The following is an 18,504-nucleotide window of genomic DNA, read 5'->3' as shown; positions in this document are numbered from 1 at the left end:
AAATTTGACTAATTTAAACCTGAAATGCAACAACATTTCTAAGATAGATAAAGGTGCTTTCACTAATCTGAATTCCTTAGAGTCCTTAAATCTAGATAATAATAAACTTGTTCAACTGCAAGATTATCTGTTTCATGGTTTAAGCAACCTCACAGAGCTAAGACTGGCTACTAACGACATCAGAACTATAGCTTCCTCTTCTTTTCAGGCTCTGACCAACTTAAAGTTTTTGGACATATCTATGAACAACCTACAATGTTTAACACGAGTTCAGGCTATTATACAGCACTTGCCACGTCTACAATACCTGTCCATTAAACAGAACCGTTTATCCACATTTAAGTCATGGGAACTATCAAACAAGTCAACAGAACTCGTTTCACTTGATTTATCTCAAAATCCCTTCGATGTCTTCAGGCTCACTGCAGATATTTTTCCGAACCTTACCTATTTAAACATTGGCGACACCGGGAAGACGCATTCCATGATCTGGGATGTACAGAACAGGACTTTTCTTAGAAGAGTGTCCAAGCTTGATATTAGTGGGATTCACCTGTCTTTTGATGGAATAAAAACATTGCTAGGGAGCGTCTACTCCTCACTGACTTTTCTGAGGATGAAAGCTATGAAAGGTAACATTGGAGCGCTAATCAACATTTCCTGCAAAATGCCATCACTGTCCAGACTGGAACTCCAACAAAAACCCCTCAAGGTTGTCACTTCAACTTTGTTGCAGCTGTGCGTTAATGTGACTGAGGTAGACCTAGCAAACAATGATATACAAACTCTGTCTGACAACTGCTTCAGTTCTCTTCAAGGGCTAAGGACTTTGAATCTGAAATACAACAACCTTTCATCTGTTCCAGTAGGCGCCATAAGAAATCTACCAACTCTTGCAGAATTGAATCTCAGCTCTAATAAAATAAACACACTTGGCTACCAAGATTTTGCCAAATTACCAAGCCTCAGAATGCTCAATCTTCAGAACAATTTGATTTCAACTCTAAATCCCTATGTTTTTAAGGGTTTAAACAACCTGCAGTCCTTAAATCTACAGACCAACATTATCACCAACTTGAATCATGCTTTCAATAGGGCTAAGCACCTGCCAAATCTTAAATTCCTGTATTTAAATGGAAATAAACTAACTACCATAAACAAATTAGAATTTCTAGGATTACATTCACTCCAGAGTTTGTCATTATGCCAAAATCAAATCAAAAACCTTGAAAATGGGACTTTTATTGGATTGACCAATCTTGTGAATATATCACTAGAGTCTAATATACTTGAAGAAATAAATACAGGTGTTTTCATTGACTTGAGAAATTTAAGAAGCTTGAAATTGAGCTCAAATACCCTTACAGATGTCTCTGCAGATTTGTTTGCCCCAATTCCAAATCTTGAACAACTCTACATGTCTACAACAAACCTCCGGTCTCTAGATTTCTTTCTGCGTGCCAACCTGACCAAACTTCAGTTCTTGGAGGTGAGGAAGAATGCATTTTCAGTGATCAGTGAGAGAGAAATGCAGTCTCTGCCGGCTCTTGAATACCTGGACATGGAAGGCAACAGTTTCACCTGTAACTGTGACAATGCCTGGTTCCTAAAGTGGGTGGAAAACAACAACCAAACACAAGTTTTTGATGCCTATAACTTTGAGTGTAACTATCCCTCCGGCCTAAAAGGTACAAGACTGTTGGACGTTGATGTCCACTCCTGTTTCTTAGATGCTGGCCTCATCTGTTAGATCTCCACCACATGCATGGTTCTCCTGTTTCTGGTGGTGTCCTTGACCTATCATTTTCTGAGATGGCAGCTGGTCTACACCTACTACCTCCTCCTGGCTTTCCTCTTTGACTCAAAGAAGAAGAATCGGCAAGCTCCGAACCAGTATGATGCCTTTGTCTCCTACAATGTCCACGATGAGCCCTGGGTCTTCAGAGAGCTGCTGCCAAAGCTGGAGGGAGAACAGGGCTGGAGACTGTGTCTGCACCATCGAGACTTCCAGCCAGGTAAGATCAGCTTTACACCTGGCATTAACATGTATCTTAGGTCTTTAGATTGTATTTGGAAAAAGCTGATAAGAAAAGGAAAGAGTTTGAAAATGTCTTTGCTACAGCACAACTTTAACAGTATGAGCACAAAGACTCTTGGTCAGGTCATGAGTGCCTAAAACGTAGATGTTCTTCCTCAAGTTTTTGGGATAGGACTGAAAACCAAATAATCCTGGTAGAATCATTCTGGACTCAAGATGTACTCAACATCCAAACACTTTTGGTAGTCCATGGGCCAAACACCAAAATTTCACATATCGGTACCACTCAAGTGGGCAAATTCTAATCATGATTTTTGAACATGTATATATCCATAGATGATATTTTAGTATGATAGCCTTTCCAGAATGGTAGCTTTCTCACGGTTATCAGCTCATGAAGTTAGCCAGCCCCTACAATAATTTGGATTCTAGGTGCTGATGCATATCCTATTCTAGGCTCTTTTTAGGACCTTTACTCATGTTTGATGAGAATATATTTGATATAATTTTAAAGGGTAGCTTCCTAGCTTTCATTTAAGCTCAGTTGTGTGTCTCTCTGACAAATACAGAGGTCACAGGAGCTCCTCAAACTGTCAGTGACATTCGTTTTTCCACAATTTTCGTCTAAACTATAGTTTTATTTCAGCACTGTGGCATCTAGGAACATCAGAGATACAAACAACAAACACTGGAATACTCACAGGACTATAAGGATTCAGAAAAGGTATCATGTGCCCATACTATCCCATCGTGAGGGGTGAATGTGGCCATTAAGGTAGAAGAATGACTTCTCAAGGGAAATGAGCCAGAGCCCTAAATTTAACAAATCGGTACCAGCCAGGTGGGCAAATTTTACTTGTGATTTTTTTAAATTCATATACCATACATCCCTAGATTATGTTTTTATATGATAGACCTTGATGACTGGGAGCTTATTAGTGCTTATCCCCTCTTAAATTATGGACTGCTGTCGTTCAAAACTAGGAAAGTGCCCTCCCTGGAAATCATCTTTCTTTCATTATCCGTTGCCTAGGGTGTGTCTGGACTACTGTTAATATTACATAGATATAGGCAAACTATCCTATGATATTGTACATACTATACTATACTAGATATACTATGCTTGTCTACTAAAGTGGCACATTTCTCAGTCAAAAACAGAGTAAATTGACACGTTTCTCAGTCAAAAATAGTTTTATTTGTGTTACATTATATGAACAGCCACATTCAAAATGTTTCCAGTCTTTCAGGACAATATTAGGACAATCTACCCTTCCTGAGACACCATGCCAGCCATGAGGGCAACACCATCGTCGTCATTCACATCTGAGTGTGCTGGTTGGCACATTTTTGTAGTTTGCACAGGTTTGTGCACTTCAGACCATTATTGAGACCTGTGCACTCTGGTGGTTTGCACGACCTCACACACTTGCAGGAGAGCAACTGCAAAACGGTCTGGTGCTGGGGAACCGCACATCCACTGGATTTCAAGCTGCCCCTCATCGTCTGTGGTCCACCCATGGTCCTTGGGGCTTGGTACAGATGGCTGGGTTTGAAGAGACCATCTAGAGATTGCAGTCTGATCTTTTGCATGAATGGAATGCATTAATAGCCAATCCTCAAATGGTGGAAGCTGGCTGGACTCGACCTCCCTACGTCTGGTGCATAAAAGTTGGTATCGGAGGAGGTTGACATCTGTAATGTGTGTAGAGGGTACATATACATAATACATGTGGCACATGATTTCCAGCAGCTTCTTGAAGAGCTCATTAGAGACATCTCAAGCATGGCCGAGCTCAAGGAAGGCTTCTTGATATGTCCTATCTGTTCAGGGTGCCCACTTTTCCGTGTCCTGCAAATACGCTGACAGTGTTGCAGCCAGTGAACGTGTGCATGCCAATCAAGGCGCCAGCAATACTATCGCCGCGTGATTTGCATAGTTTGGTGATGTCCTGGAACATTGTCTTGTTCTGTGTTCCACATTTTTGGTACATTGGGCATGGAATGTCCTTGCTCCAACCCAGAGTCAGTAGCAGGACATCTGTGTCTGCCATGATGATCACTGCCTTGAAGCCAGACTCTGCTACATGGAGAGCATGCATTAGCATGCAGGTGTCAGCTTCTTCCTGAGAGGATTTGAGCTGTGTTACCTCCTCCCATTGGTTCTTGTTGATTTTGAAGCAGACTACTTCACAGGTAACATATAAGGGCTTGTCTTGTAGTTTCTATCTGTGTTTGGGTCCTTTCCATTCCTCAAACAAGAATTTGATCAGACTGACTTTGCTGGCAGTGCTGTAGAGCAGTTTCCTCCACTGCTGGATGTTGTGGCTGGAATCATGCAGGTTGGCTACATCTGGCGGGGCAACAGTTGCAGTTGACAAGCTGACAAACTCATATTGATCTGGACTGAGTGGATTCACAAAGGAGTTTCCCATGATATCAACAATGGACTGTGCTTTAAGGACCATAGGTACTTTAAGGACCATTTTCAACCAATCTCTCTCCCTCCGACGAGTTCCCTCCTGCTTCAAAGCAGCGACAATCATCCCCATTCCCAAGCAGCAAAAAGTGACCAGCCTCAATGACTGGCGCCCAATAGCCCTCACGCCAATAGCCAGCAAGTGCTTTGAAAAGCTGGTCATATCAAAGATCCGCCCCACACTCCCCCCGGACCACGACCCGCTACAATTTGCATACCGCCCCAACAGGAGCACAGCGGACGCAGTAGCACACGTGCTCCACACCTCCCTGTCCCACCTGGAGGGGAAGGACACCTATGTAAGAATGCTGTTCGTGGACTACAGCTCAGCATTCAACACCATAGTACCCTCCAGGCTGGTACGCAAGCTCAAGGATCTGGGACTAAACACAGCAATGTGCGACTGGATCCTGGATTTCCTGACAGACCGCCGCCAGGTGGTGAGGGTGGGCAACCTCACCTCCGCACCACTGACTATCAGCATAGGAGCGCCCCAGGGGTGCGTCTCCAGCCCCTTCTGGTATGACCTCTACACCCACGACTGCGTGGCGACTCAAACTTCGAACACCATCGTGAAGTTTGCAGACGACACAGCGGTCGTGGGGCTGATCTCGGGGGGCGACGAGACGGCCTACAGAGAAGAGGTGGGGGCCCTGGAACAATGGTGCCAGGACAACCACCTCTCTCTGAACGTCTCCAAGACCAAGGAGATCATTGTAGACTACAGGAGGGGGGGGGCACACACCCCCCAATCACCATCAACGGCACAGTGGTGGAAAGGGTGGACAGCTTCAAGTACCTGGGAGTCAACATCCACCAGGACCTGACTTGGGCCGGCCACACCGCCACTGTTGTCAAAAAGGCCCAACAGCGAATACACGGACTCAGGCGCCTGAAGAAATTTGGGCTAAGGCCAGAAATCCTTACAGACTTCTACAGAGGCACCATTGAAAGCCTGCTGACTGGCTGCTTCACCACCTGGTACGGGAACTGTACCACCATGGACCGCAGGGCGCTACGGAGAGTGAGACGCGCGGCCCAGCACGTAACAGGAAGTGAGTTGCCAGAACTGCATGAACTGTATAAACAGCGGTGCCTCAGGAGGTCCCTGAAGATCATCAAAGACACAAACCACCCCCACAACAGCCTGTTCTCCCTGCTACCCTCAGGGAGAAGATACAGGGTTCCAAAGGCACGCACAAATCGCTTGAGGAACAGTTTCTTCCCGCAGGCCACGAGACTCCTTAACATACACAAATAGTGTAGTAGCCGTACTGTACCGCACTGCAGCTGCTACCATAACGTATGTCTAATGTTTCTATGTTTAATAAGGAATATGCTATTTGCACCTGTATGTCAAATACGCCGAATTTAAAACGCAGAGTTTAATTGTATGTTTAATAAGGAATATGCTATTTGCACCTGTATGTCAAATACGCCGAATTTAAAATGTTTAAGCACGTCTAAAGTATGCACATGACATGTGCACCTATATGTGCAGTGAATATGCCACTGTCTCTGACTTGTCTTATCACTATACTGCCTTATTGCTTGCTGTGTCTCTTGTTGTTTTTGCACTCATATGCCCTGTCACATTTGTACTATGTTGTAAACGGAGTCCTCAGCACAAGAATTTCACACGTGATACTTGTACCATGGAGTGACAATAAAAATCTTGAATCTTGAATCTTGAATCTTGGACCACAGATGATGAGGGGCAGCTTGAAATCCAGTGGATGCACGGTTCCCCAGCACCAGGTGCCGTCTTGCAGTTGCTCTCCTGCAAGTGTGTGAGGTCGTGCAAACCACCAGAGTGCACATGTCTCAATAACGGTCTGAAATGCACAAACCTGTGCAAACTACAAACACGTGCCAACCAACACAGTGAAGAAGAGCTTGCTGCACAGCTGACAGACTCAGATGTGAATGACGATGATGGTGTTGCCCTCGTGGATGACATGGTCTCAGGAAGGGTAGATTGTCCTAATATTGTGTTGAAAGACTGGAAACATTTTGAATGTAGCTGTACATATACGTAACACAAATAAAACAATTTCTGACTGAAAAGCGTGCCAATTTACCCTCTTTTTGACTGGGAAATGTGCCAATTTAGTAGACAATTAAGTATAGCATATATATCTATCTAGTATAGTATAGTATGGTATGGTATGTATAGTATCATAGGATAGCATGCCTATATCTAGACACCCCAGGGAGAGGATATAATGAAAGAAAGATGATTTCCCATAATTCCCATAAGTCCATAATTTAAGAGGGGTGGTTAAGCACTAATAAGCTACCATGGTCATAGGAATTTAAAAAAATCACAAGTAGAATTTCTCCACCCGGATGGTACCGATATCTTACATTTTGGGTTCTGGCCCATTTCCCTCGAGAAGGCATTCTTCTACCAAATTCAAAGGGCAAAATTCACCCCTCACGATGGGATAGTATGGGTTCATTATACCTTTTCTGAATCCTTATAGTCCTATATGAGTATTCCAGTGTTTGTTGTTTGTGTCTCTGATGTTCCTAGATGCCACAGTGCTGAAATAAAGACTATAATTTAGGCGAAAACTGTGGAAAAATGAATGTCACTGACACTTTGAAGAGCCCATGTGAGCTCTTTATTTGTCAGACAGACTCACAACTGAGCTCAAATGAAAGCTAAGAAGCTACCCTTTCAAATGTTGTCAAACATGTTCTCATAGAACATGGTTAAAGGTCCTGAGCCTAAAATAGGTTATGGATCAGCACCTAGAATCGAATTTATTGTAGGGGTTTGCTAACTTCATGAGCCGATAACTGTGACAAAGCTGCCATTCTGCAAAGGCTATCATACTAAAATATCATCTATGAATATATACCTGTTCAAAAATCATGATTAGAATTTGTCCACTTGAGTGGTACCGATATGTGCAATTTTTGTGTTTGGCCCATGGACTAAATAGGGGAAAATAAGAAAATGTCCAATAAATATGAAAAGCTACTCCTGTGGAAAGGCTATCATATATTAATTTACTTATATTGACCCTATAAACAATTTAGTATAGGTAAAGTTTTGCCCACCCATATGGTACCGATATCTGGTCTGGCCCATGGACTATGGGGAGTTTCGCTCATTTGCCATATCCTCCACCCCCCCCCCCCCCCCCCCCTCCCCCCATACAAGATACACAATGTGTTTACCATCACTCTCCGGGCAGTATACAGTAAGTTACAGTCATCAAGTTAGTTAGTATCACCATAGAATGGAGGCTAATGGTACAGTCATTCAAAATCACCAATAACACACATCTAACAGCGCCAAAAAGCTCTTTTGTGCGTCGGGTACTCACCACGTGATGAAATATTAATCCAAAATGCGGAGAAATTATCTTTTTTTAAGGTAAATAGATAGCCGGAATTACTTTCTAAACATGGCCGCCATGGCATGCACGACATACAGCGGAAACGCTGTTTACAGGCAAACAAGGATGTAAGTTGTGTAGGGATTTGCTCCAAAAATGACGTTTCATTTCATGACGTATTTCATCGCGTGGTGAGTACCCGAAGCACAAAGAGCTTTTTGGTGCTGTTAGATGTGTGTTTGTGGTGATTTTGAACGACTGTACCATTTGCCTCCATTCTATGGCGATACTAACTAACTTGACGACTGTTACTGCGCGGAGAGTGACGGTAAACACATTGTGTATCTTGATTATGTATGAGGGATATGTCAAATGAGCGAAACTCCCGAAACACACACACACACACACACACACACACACACACACACACACACACACACACACACACACACACACACACACACACACACACACACACACACACACACACACCACAGTGTAATAAACCTGCGTTATTGTCATTTGCATACTATTGGACACTCTTGGACACTGTGAACACTTTCATCTTATTCTATTTGATACCTTATCACTTCTACTTTATTTATTTAACTGTTGCCTCAACTGCCCTTCACATACACTGTTACATTGTTACATGGAGAGAGCTTGTCAACAGATTGTCTGCGGTGCCCTAACGACCCTCCGGGGTTATGGGATAAGTAGGTGTGTTACATTGTTGCCCTATGTAACTATTGTCTTATTATCTATTTGTTGCTTGCTGTGTTGTTGTGCCCTATTTGGTGTTTGCTGTGATTTTGCACTATTTACCTATTGCACCTTGTCTGTAACAGAGCCCACAGCACAAGAATTTCACACATGTGTAGTCGTACAACAGAGTGACAATGACAATCTTGAATCTTGAATATCTAATATTATGGCGAAACAGGTAACAATCTATATGGGTACAAATAAAGTTACCTTGACCTTGACAATCAGTTTTTAGAAAGCAATGGGCAATTTCAATGGGCACATTGGAGATGCAATGCCAGATGTAAATGTAACCCGGCCAGCAAAATCATCTAACACATACTGTATATATGGGCAAAAATATCTATAGGACGAATCAGCGTGACATCTCGACCAGTGTTGGGCAAGTTACTTTCAAAATGTAATATACTACACTCATTACTTTCGTTTGAAAGTAATAAGTTACTTTACAATATTACTGTCTGTTTAGAGTAACTTGCTACTTATTATACTACTTTTGCATTACTTTCACCAAAATAACAACACTTAACAGAATGACATCACTGCCCCCAACAGCCCAAAAAGTCAGTGTAAACCATCCAAAATTCTAAATGTTATCATTTTCCTTTCTTATTGTCATCTATAGTGGTTTTTTGCATAAAAACAAACGATTTGATTAGAAAATGATTGTATCTTTATTTATGTGCTTTGATTTTTTTTGTGTATTAACTCAATTTGTAACTTGTGTTACTTGACAGTAACTGGTATAATATTACTGAAATCCTATAGACCCCTTATACAGCTTGTCAACATTGAGCTGCGCGCGCATCGTGTAGGCAAAAGCCGTCAGCCCCGCATTGACAGACAGTGAAAACTGAGTGAAAGCCCCGCTGTCAGGACTGCTCTATGCCCATCTGCAACACACAGTTATATTTTAGTTTTAAAATGCAGTTCTCGGCTTACTACCACAGCTTATCGCCTAGTGATAAGCAATGTTATGCATCGAAATTAACGTTGTTTAATGGGATATGTCTTACAGACCCATACGCACTGGCGCTGTCAATTGGCCAAGCCTAGTGGCCCCGGCAATACATATCGTGCATTCCTTTATAACTGGGGATAGCGTAGATAATTATTCTGTAACTTGCAAAGATATATTGTTATGTTGATAATGCACACAACTCAATAATGACATTATGTAACGTTACTTGGTCGTTAACTAACCGAGGATGTGGCTGAGCAGCCTACAGCTTCAGGCAGCTTACCTGATTATGAAATGAGCACTACAAAGTCGGGCATTTTTAATGATGTCCTCGTTCCAATCAGTTCAACTCAATAATGACATTATTTAACGTTACTTGGTTGTTAACTAACCGAGCGATGTGGCTGTTAGCAGCCTACTACAGTTTACCTGATATGAAATGAGCGAGCACTGCAAAGTCGGGCATTTTTAACGATTTCCTCTTTCGGCTTGCAACCAACGACACCTACGGTTAGCATTAAAAGCAGTATGAGTTGACGGGATTCGGTAAAACTTTAGTCCTTGCTTTGTTGATAGTGTAACAGACTGTTCAGTGTTGTGTTGTGTTGCGTGTGTGCGAGGCTGTGTATGTTCCCTCGAGTTGCGTAGAACAGGATATGTGGGGAGAAGCTTGTATAACGTTACAGCCTGGCTCTATCGTTTATTATTTTATTAACCAAGTGTGAATAGGCGGACCCGAATACTCTGCTACAATAGCTTCCAATTCTGGCATCGCACTGCACAACACGAAGACATGTCTTGCTGGAATAGTTTCACAGGCACTGGAAAACTACTTGAAAGGGCTGCGCGGAGTCTGTCTTTCTGCCTCCGTCTTGCGCATCTGACGCTGTTTGTTGTCATTGTGACGTAGGCGTATAATTGGTCTATTAGTAATAAGTTATATTACTGAGTTACTGCTAAAAGTAATATATTAGGCTACATGCAATATGTTACTTTTGTAATGAGTTACCCCCAACACTGATCACCACACACACACACACACACACACACACACACACACACACACACACACACACACAGTGATTGCATGCTCCAATGCGTGATTGCATGAACTAGTATCTTGAAACAATCTGAATGCAAGATTCGTGTAGTTTCACTGTTACTCCAGAGGGTGTCGCCAAATCACTATGCAGTGCACTATACTCTCTCCCAAAGGACATTAGAGACTAATCTGCATTCTCCACATCCAAAGAGTCCATAAAACACACCTTTTTAAATCTGCTTTTAATCTCAAAGTCTCATTCGGCCCCTTGGTCTTTTAATTTTATTTGCCATAATTAATGTTAAATGTTTCATCCATTGTCGTATTTATAGATATTGCCATGTGTTTTCCTGTATATATAATTTAGTATGTAAAGCACCTTTGAGTACTTAGAGAAGGGCTATACAAATAAAATTGATTGTTATTACAATTACTGCATCATTGATAAATAAAGAGAACTATTGTTTATGAGTTTATTATTGGCCTCTTTCTGCTTCTCTTTACTATACTCTTCAGGAAAACCCATCATAGACAACATCACAGATGCCATCTACGGGAGCAGAAAGACCATCTGTGTGATCAGCCACCGATACCTTGAGAGTGAATGGTGCTCCAGAGAGATCCAGGTGGCCAGGTATGTCTCTGTCTCTGAGCTAGAGCAGGTCAACATGTCACCACACAGTCTGCATGAAGTGTGCATTCATATCAGTATGGTACATTTTATCTTTCACTGGCTACGGTTACATATTAGCCATACTCCGGTTAACTTAAAGAGCATGGTGCAGGTTGGAGACCACATTGCATGTGGGACTGGTATGTAGCAATAGGATTCTCTTTTGTTTTTTCTTTTGTTTTGTCTCCCCCACCCCCCCTCCCCCACATAGCTGCATTTAGACAGGTTTTATAATTTATAATAATTACTGTCTACATGTGGTGTCTCTCCCACAGATAAATCAGTGCACCAGCAAAATAGGATAAGAAAAGTTCTACCTATACTGTCAATTCCCCCTCCCTCTTTGGCTGAGCAATAGGCTATTTCTAAAACAGGGCTAAGAAATGATAATCCCAATAATAAAATGATAGTGCTCACCAGCATTTCTTTTTTGCAGATGTTAAAATGTAGGCTATAAAGATGTGCGAGTTTGAGTTTGCTTGAGATGGGTCAGACATCTTCAGCTTAGACTAGAGTTACTCATAACCATAGAGTATGAGCTTAACTAAAGTATGGGCTAAGGGCTTCACTGGGTTTGAGTATTCAAGTCATTCTCTGCATGTGACTCATACCATGCATGCGGGATATGTGGTGTTGCCCTCTGCCTGTCCTATCTCTGTCCAGCTTCCGTCTGTTTGATGAGAAGAAGGATGTGTTGATCCTGGTGTTTCTGGAGGAGATCTCCAGCTGGCAGCTGTCTCCATACTACCGCATGAGGAAACTGCTGAAGAGACGCACCTACCTGAGCTGGCCCCGAGCCCAGCAGCACACCGGCCTCTTCTGGGAGAAACTTCGCAGCGCTCTGGAGACCACAGAGCATCCTGCTGGGGACCACCTCCTCCTCCTCCTCACAAATCAAGATTTGTGAGGATGTTGATTTGTGAGGATGTAAAACTTTGTCAAATGTTATTACCAAAAATGATATTGTACAGTGATGGATTACCTTTACTAAATGAATTAGAAGACTCCAGATTTGTTTTCTATTATTGGAATTGAATGGGAGAGGTTTGGGGAAAACAATGTAAACTATTTTTAATCTTGGTGTTTGGATGTTGCATGTAACGTTGAAAAGATGAAAAATGTTTAAAAAAATCAATTCACACTGAAATTGTCCTGTAATTAGGGTTTTACTGCCCATTTATCACCGAATGGCCATACCTAGAGGGCTTGATTGGGTTATTGATTGGGTTACTATATCTGGCTTTCAAAACCAACTTTCCAGATTGTACATTTTGACCCTGATTCATTCATTCGGTATGCATTCTCTTGAACGTATATATATATATATATTGTATGGTAGCTAAGTGGAGTTAATAACGAAGGTTCAGACAGGACGATCTTGATCTTCACCGGTTCCTCAGTCACTGCACTTCTCCTGCTTGCTCACCTGTTAACCTGTCAGCTTCCTGGTGATAATTGAATAATCAGTGGTTGCCTCCTAGTTTCCCCTAAGCCAATAGCATAGCAACACATCACCTCATACACCTTTGCTCACCTGCACTTTTAGCCTATCACATTGTGGCACTCCCCTTTAGGCAGCCTATCACATGGTTGCTGTGTGCATAAATATGCTTTTCTGTGTCTCATTCAGTCTCTCTCATCCTGCTGGCTGACACACACCCACCACCTCCCCGTCTCCGCCAAATCCCTGATCCATCAGTCATCAAGAGGTTCCACCAGCACCAGTATCCTGACTCCACAGGGGGGTATATATGGCTGTGCTGCTCGAGCTGATCCAGCTCGATCTCGATACCTCCCTGCGGTGTCAAGCTCCAAAGACTAACTAACTTTCTCATCATAATATTCTGTAAAAATCATTCATCATCATTATAATAAATCATTGTTTATCCATCAAGTCTCCTGATTGAAGTCACATTGCTATCAGCTAGAGTCCTACTGAAGAGAGCTTTCTCTTCTTTAGGATGAAGAGACACTATCAAAAAGGCATATGCATTTTTCAAATTTATATTCTTGATGTAGGAATGTTGCTTTACTGTATTTGTATAAATTACCTAACTTGATTTCTTGCTGATCTTTTTCAATGCTGGCAGTCAAACTCAAATTTTAATCATATTGATTCATCACCGTATAATATGGTGAAATCTGTAATGTGCATGAAAGTTAACTTTGTGATCTATAACTGACATTTGTATTATTATTTGTAATAAAAAAGTATTACTTTCAAGCCTTGTCTCCCCCCCCCCCCCCCCCCATCATTATTTACAGCAATTGCATTGAAGGGTATAAAAGGTATGGTCGATACAAGTTTTAATTTGATCAGATCCATGTTGAGAGACAGTAATATTCTTAATAAAACACGTTTTATTACATTCTGATTAGAACCTTCCACTTCTGAGAGCAAAGTGGTTCATACACCATCTTAGACGGTAAACATCAACACAAAAATACTTTGTGGCACATTCTGAAAACAACGTTTTCAATTGTTTGTTCAATATACACACTGTAGTTACAGTTCTTATGTATTAAGAATACTACACTTCCTGTTTATAAAACAGATATACAGAAAATAATTAGAGAATGGAACACAATACACAAATCACAGAAAAGTCCCCAGTATTATGATTTGAAGAGCTTGCATTTAAGTGTAAATATACCATTTTCTATAATCAAATCATGTTTTAGCACTGAAGTTACATGAAAGTACCATATTCTGCAAATACACTGATACTCCAGTGTATGATGTTATAGTAAAAAAAAAAAAAAAAAAAAAAAAAAAAATCCACTTCACAAGAGAGTCCAGGAGATGTGTCTCTTTAGGCCAGAGCTTTCCTCTTGCTTATAAGGAAAAGACAAAGGACAACATGCATTACAAATGTGCAACAAGCTGTTTTGGGCACTACAATGTGATACAGGTACAATAAAACAAATGCAAAAGAGAGACAGATTCATTCAAAACAACACATATGAATGAAGAAGAGGGCTGTACTCACTCCACACACGCGATCAGTCTCTGAGTCCACTTCTTGGAGAGATCGGCACACACAAACTTGCCAGGAAGGTGGAAGCTGCATGACCCAGAAAACAGAAAGAATTAATACACTCAGTTACACAATGACACCTGTGTAATGTTACATTTAGAAATTGATCTGAGTTTATCTTCTTCCATAACGTTTCCTAGACCCACTATGCAACAAAATAGTCGTTTTAGTAGTAGACAACATAGAGAAATGTGGAAAATTCCCTTAATACATAATGTATTTACAACAGTGTGACCACACAATGTACTCAAATGCAAATGGTAGGCTACAAACATAAGGGAATAAAAATACATAAAGATTGGCAGCACTCTTGAATGATGAATTATTTTGGCTGACCAGTTGTGCTAAAGCTCAAAATTGAATTTCAACTTTAACATGCCAGCTAACACAAGCAAGTAAACAATCGTTAAGCTTGCATTGTGTTGTTTATTTGTAAATGCATCATGTATTAGAGAGATTTTAATTGGTACTCGAATAAGGCCATTGTGAAGTTGTTACTGAGTCTTGTACTTTTCTTATGCAGTCTAATGTGTAGCCTCTCTGAATCAGAGTTGGGTTACAGTGCTTGCTTTCACTTCATTCAATTCAGTAAGAAGATTTTCTTCAAAAAAAGATGAACATATTTTTTTAATGAAAAAGGCTATCTAAATGTGTCTATATTTTTGTCAAATAAGTTTGACAAATATATAAACTGCAGTTGAGCATGATGACATGGGATTCAGAGCTGCATTTGGAGGGTTAACTGAACTCACATAACGGCAGTGATGTCACATGGACCACTGATGTTCTGTTTGGTGTAGCCTCTCAGACGTCTGCATGACAGCCTACGCCTTGTGTAATTCACGCAGCAGCTTGCTGTAAACACACACACACACACACACACACACACACACACACACACACACACACACACACAAGAAATGTAGTTACTTTTTCATTTACAAAGGAATTTCATAGTTGGCAGTTGGCATGAAATGTAAGTCATATAATCATAGGCTAACACCAGCAGACTGTGCACTCTGGACCTAAATGTATCCTTAGTGGATGGTGAAGAGGAGTGGAGGAGGTGAAGAAAATCTGGTTCAGACATGGTTGGTCGGTCCAGCTTTCTCATTATTTTTAACAGTTTGTCATTCCCTCTTGACTTCCTGCCAGTGACCATAGCTGAAATTTCAATTGAGCAAATGTCCTTGGTCTTTTGTATGCCTTTGTGATTCTGGCTATGACAGAAGAAAATAAAACTTTTCCCATATAATGTACACCCATCACAAGTACAACCTTTTCCCACAATGCATCACAAATGTTCAAAGATGCCAGCAGCAACTCAATAGTTGCGGGAAGCAGAATATTGCGCTTCACTCACCTGACTGTGTGCTGCCGATGAAGCTGGTGAGTATGAGGAGGGAGCAGACAGCTGCCAGTGCCAGGAAACTGAGTTTGCAACTAGCCATGGCTCCACGCTGTCTGAGTCTGAGTGAGGTGTCAGGTGAAGCTGTAGGAACTAGGAAGTGTGAGTCTGAGAGCAGTAAGTGTGAGAGTGTGACAATGACAGTGTGCCACCTGGCCTTAAGTAGGCTAGGACACAGAAGGGGTTTCCCCGCTTGTGAAATATTTATGCCATGATTGACAGTTGAAAAGGAGCCAGTAAACTGAGGAAGGCGGGGCGACTTGCTGACATTGTTCAACTGTGTGTGTGTGTGTGTGTGTGTGTGTGTGTGTGTGTGTGTGTGTGTGTGTGTGTGTGTGTGTGTGTGTGTGTGTGTGCGTGCGTGCGCGTGCGTGCATACGTACGTGCGTGTGCATGTGTGTGTGTGTGTTACAGATTGGTCCCAGATTGGTGGATATTGTTATACTAACCTTACCTGACTTTTCCAGGTGTCAAGTTTAAAGTGTGCGTCTTCTTGCATGTTTTCTTGTAAAGGATATAAAGGCAAGGGAAATCCTACAAAAAGTGAGGGTTTAGTTAAGTGTTATGATTTGGTTTAAGGCTAAGATTAGGATTAGTTTAGCATGTAATGCGGGTTATTGCTGTAATGGAAAGGATGGAAGTTAGGGGTTAGGAATGAGTGTAATCAATGAAGGTCCTCACAATAATATGCGTGTGTGTGTGTGTGTGTGTGTGTGTGCGTGTGTGTGTGTGTGTGTGTGTGTGTGTGTGTGTGTGTGTGTTTGTGTGTGTGTGTGTGTGTGTGTGTGTGTGTGTGTGTTCGTGCGAGCATGGGTGTGTGAGCATATGTGCAGTTAAGCTCTCAGCAGAGAGAGTGAATTATTCCTCTTTACTTCCTCGTTCAGGTCATTCATCAACCTCCTTGGCACAAACAAGGAGGAATTTCATTACGTGATACAGAGTGGAAACTATATTCTGACGTGCAGGTGTGTACTTTCTGAAGACTATAAGATTATGATGAAGCTGTGATTAAGATTAGAATTAGAATTAGGAACACTAAATAGGAGATAAGAATACCCGGGGAATTTCCGATCCTAACTGTATTTTGTACTGTGCTTGTATTTTGATACTGATTACTCTGCACTTCTACTTTTAATTAAATTTGTATATGATGCATTTTTATACTGTTGGCACTGCCTGACGTGTGTCTGTGTGTGTAGGGCGGCTATGTGCATCAAGACCATATGTCGATGATCAAGACGTGTATGATGACCACATGAATTTCCCCCTGCGGGATAATAAAGATGACCTTGAACCTTGAACCTTGAAGACTGCAGGCACAAAGAGACATGGACACACTTCTACATGCAGTGCTTATTAGTTAATGATGAGGTCCAGAAAACGAATCATTAGTCAATTATGATGCTGGACCGGAACACTAATTAAGTGGTCAGTAGTCCGTGTCCCCACGAGTCAGTGTGGAGGGAAAAGCTTCTGGAACATAGCCTATATCAAGACGTCAAGTGCATTGGAGGCACGGTGGTGCTCACTGCAGCCATACTTTACTTTTTCTTTGTCATTTAGAAGACGCGTTTATCCAAAGTGACGTACAACAGATAAAATACATCACACAATAAAACATAGCAGAACAATGGAAATAGATTAAAACAGACAATGTGATCATGATAAAAATATGCATAGATAAAAGATGATCAAGAGTGCAGATTATTACAGTGTATAAAACAATTCAGGAGTCAAAGAGGTGCAGTAGAGGGAGAGGTAGGAAAGTGGATAGTAAACAGATGTGTTTTTAGTTTTCTTTTGAATATGGGCAAAGATGTGGCCGTTCTAGCCACGGGGGGGGAGCTCATTCCACCATGTCGGGGCGAGATCTGAAAAGAGTCTCGATCGAGAGCGACCTGTAGGCCCGCGCAGGGAGGGAGGGGCGAGACGTCCTGCACTAGTGGAGGGGCGGAGGGAGCGGTGGGAAGTTTGGAAACTGACCATTGGCTGTAGATATGGGGGGCTGTTTGATGGACTCCTCTGTAGGCCAAAACCAGGGTCTTGAATTTGATACGAGCCAGAATGGGAAGCCAATGTAGATTGCGTAGGAGGGGGGTGACATGGGAAAATTTATTTTGATTGAAAACCAGACGGGCTGCAGCATTTTGAATGAGTTGAAGTGGTTGGATAGCAGAGGCAGGGAGACCGGCAAGCAGAACGTTACAGTAGTGAAGGCGGGAAATGACAAGAGATTGAACCAGGAGTTGTGATGCTTCTATGGTGAGAAATGGGCGGATTTTTCAGATATTGTAGAGGGTAAACCGGCAGGAACGTGCCATGGCAGCAATGAAAGGGGAGAAGGAGAGTTGATTATCGAGTATCACTCCGAGGTTCGATCTTGGCTGTTAGGGAGGGGGATACAATGGAGTTGTTGATGGTGATAGAGAGGTCGGTGAGAGGGGAGTCTTTAGCAGGGAGAAAGAGGAGTTCCGTTTCATCTAAATTAAGTTTGAGGTGGTGAGCAGCCATCCAGCCCCCAATGTCTTTCAGACAGGCAGAGATGCAGAGCCAGATTAACACCCCCAGGGGCCCCGGGGCACTGAAGCTCCCAGGGGCCCCCCTATCCATCGTCTGGATGTTTGGATGTTTTTTCGCCATATTTAGAGGAATATCTCATTTTAAATTAACATTAGTATTATACTGTTATGTTATTATTCCGTTTCTGAGATTCCGTTTCTCACTCACTCATAGGCGATTCTAGGCTTTGC

The 18,504-nt window shown here is 42.0% G+C and overlaps 1 long non-coding RNA gene and 1 pseudogene across 2 annotated transcripts; one reads left to right on the top strand and one right to left on the bottom strand.

Moving 5' to 3' along the window:
* The first annotated feature begins 376 nt into the window (after nt 1-376).
* On the top strand, nt 377-12,689 carry LOC310789425 (annotated as a pseudogene). The gene is made up of 3 exons (XR_014554024.1): nt 377-2,015; nt 11,152-11,269; nt 11,972-12,689. The product of XR_014554024.1 is annotated as an uncharacterized misc_RNA (transcript).
* Nucleotides 12,690-13,649: 960 nt separating this feature from the next.
* On the bottom strand, nt 13,650-15,871 carry LOC310791791. The gene is made up of 4 exons (XR_014553452.1): nt 15,710-15,871; nt 15,099-15,201; nt 14,299-14,373; nt 13,650-14,143 (listed from the first exon to the last, which is right to left on the bottom strand). It is a non-coding gene; the product is annotated as an uncharacterized lncRNA (long non-coding RNA).
* Nucleotides 15,872-18,504: the final 2,633 nt, after the last annotated feature.

The sequence above is a fragment of the Poromitra crassiceps genome (assembly GCF_964638095.1).
Source record: "Poromitra crassiceps genome assembly, chromosome: 2".
Lineage (NCBI taxonomy): Eukaryota > Metazoa > Chordata > Actinopteri > Beryciformes > Melamphaidae > Poromitra > Poromitra crassiceps.
Note: the sequence above shows the minus strand (reverse complement) of the source record. Positions and strands in the feature narration are given on the sequence as shown.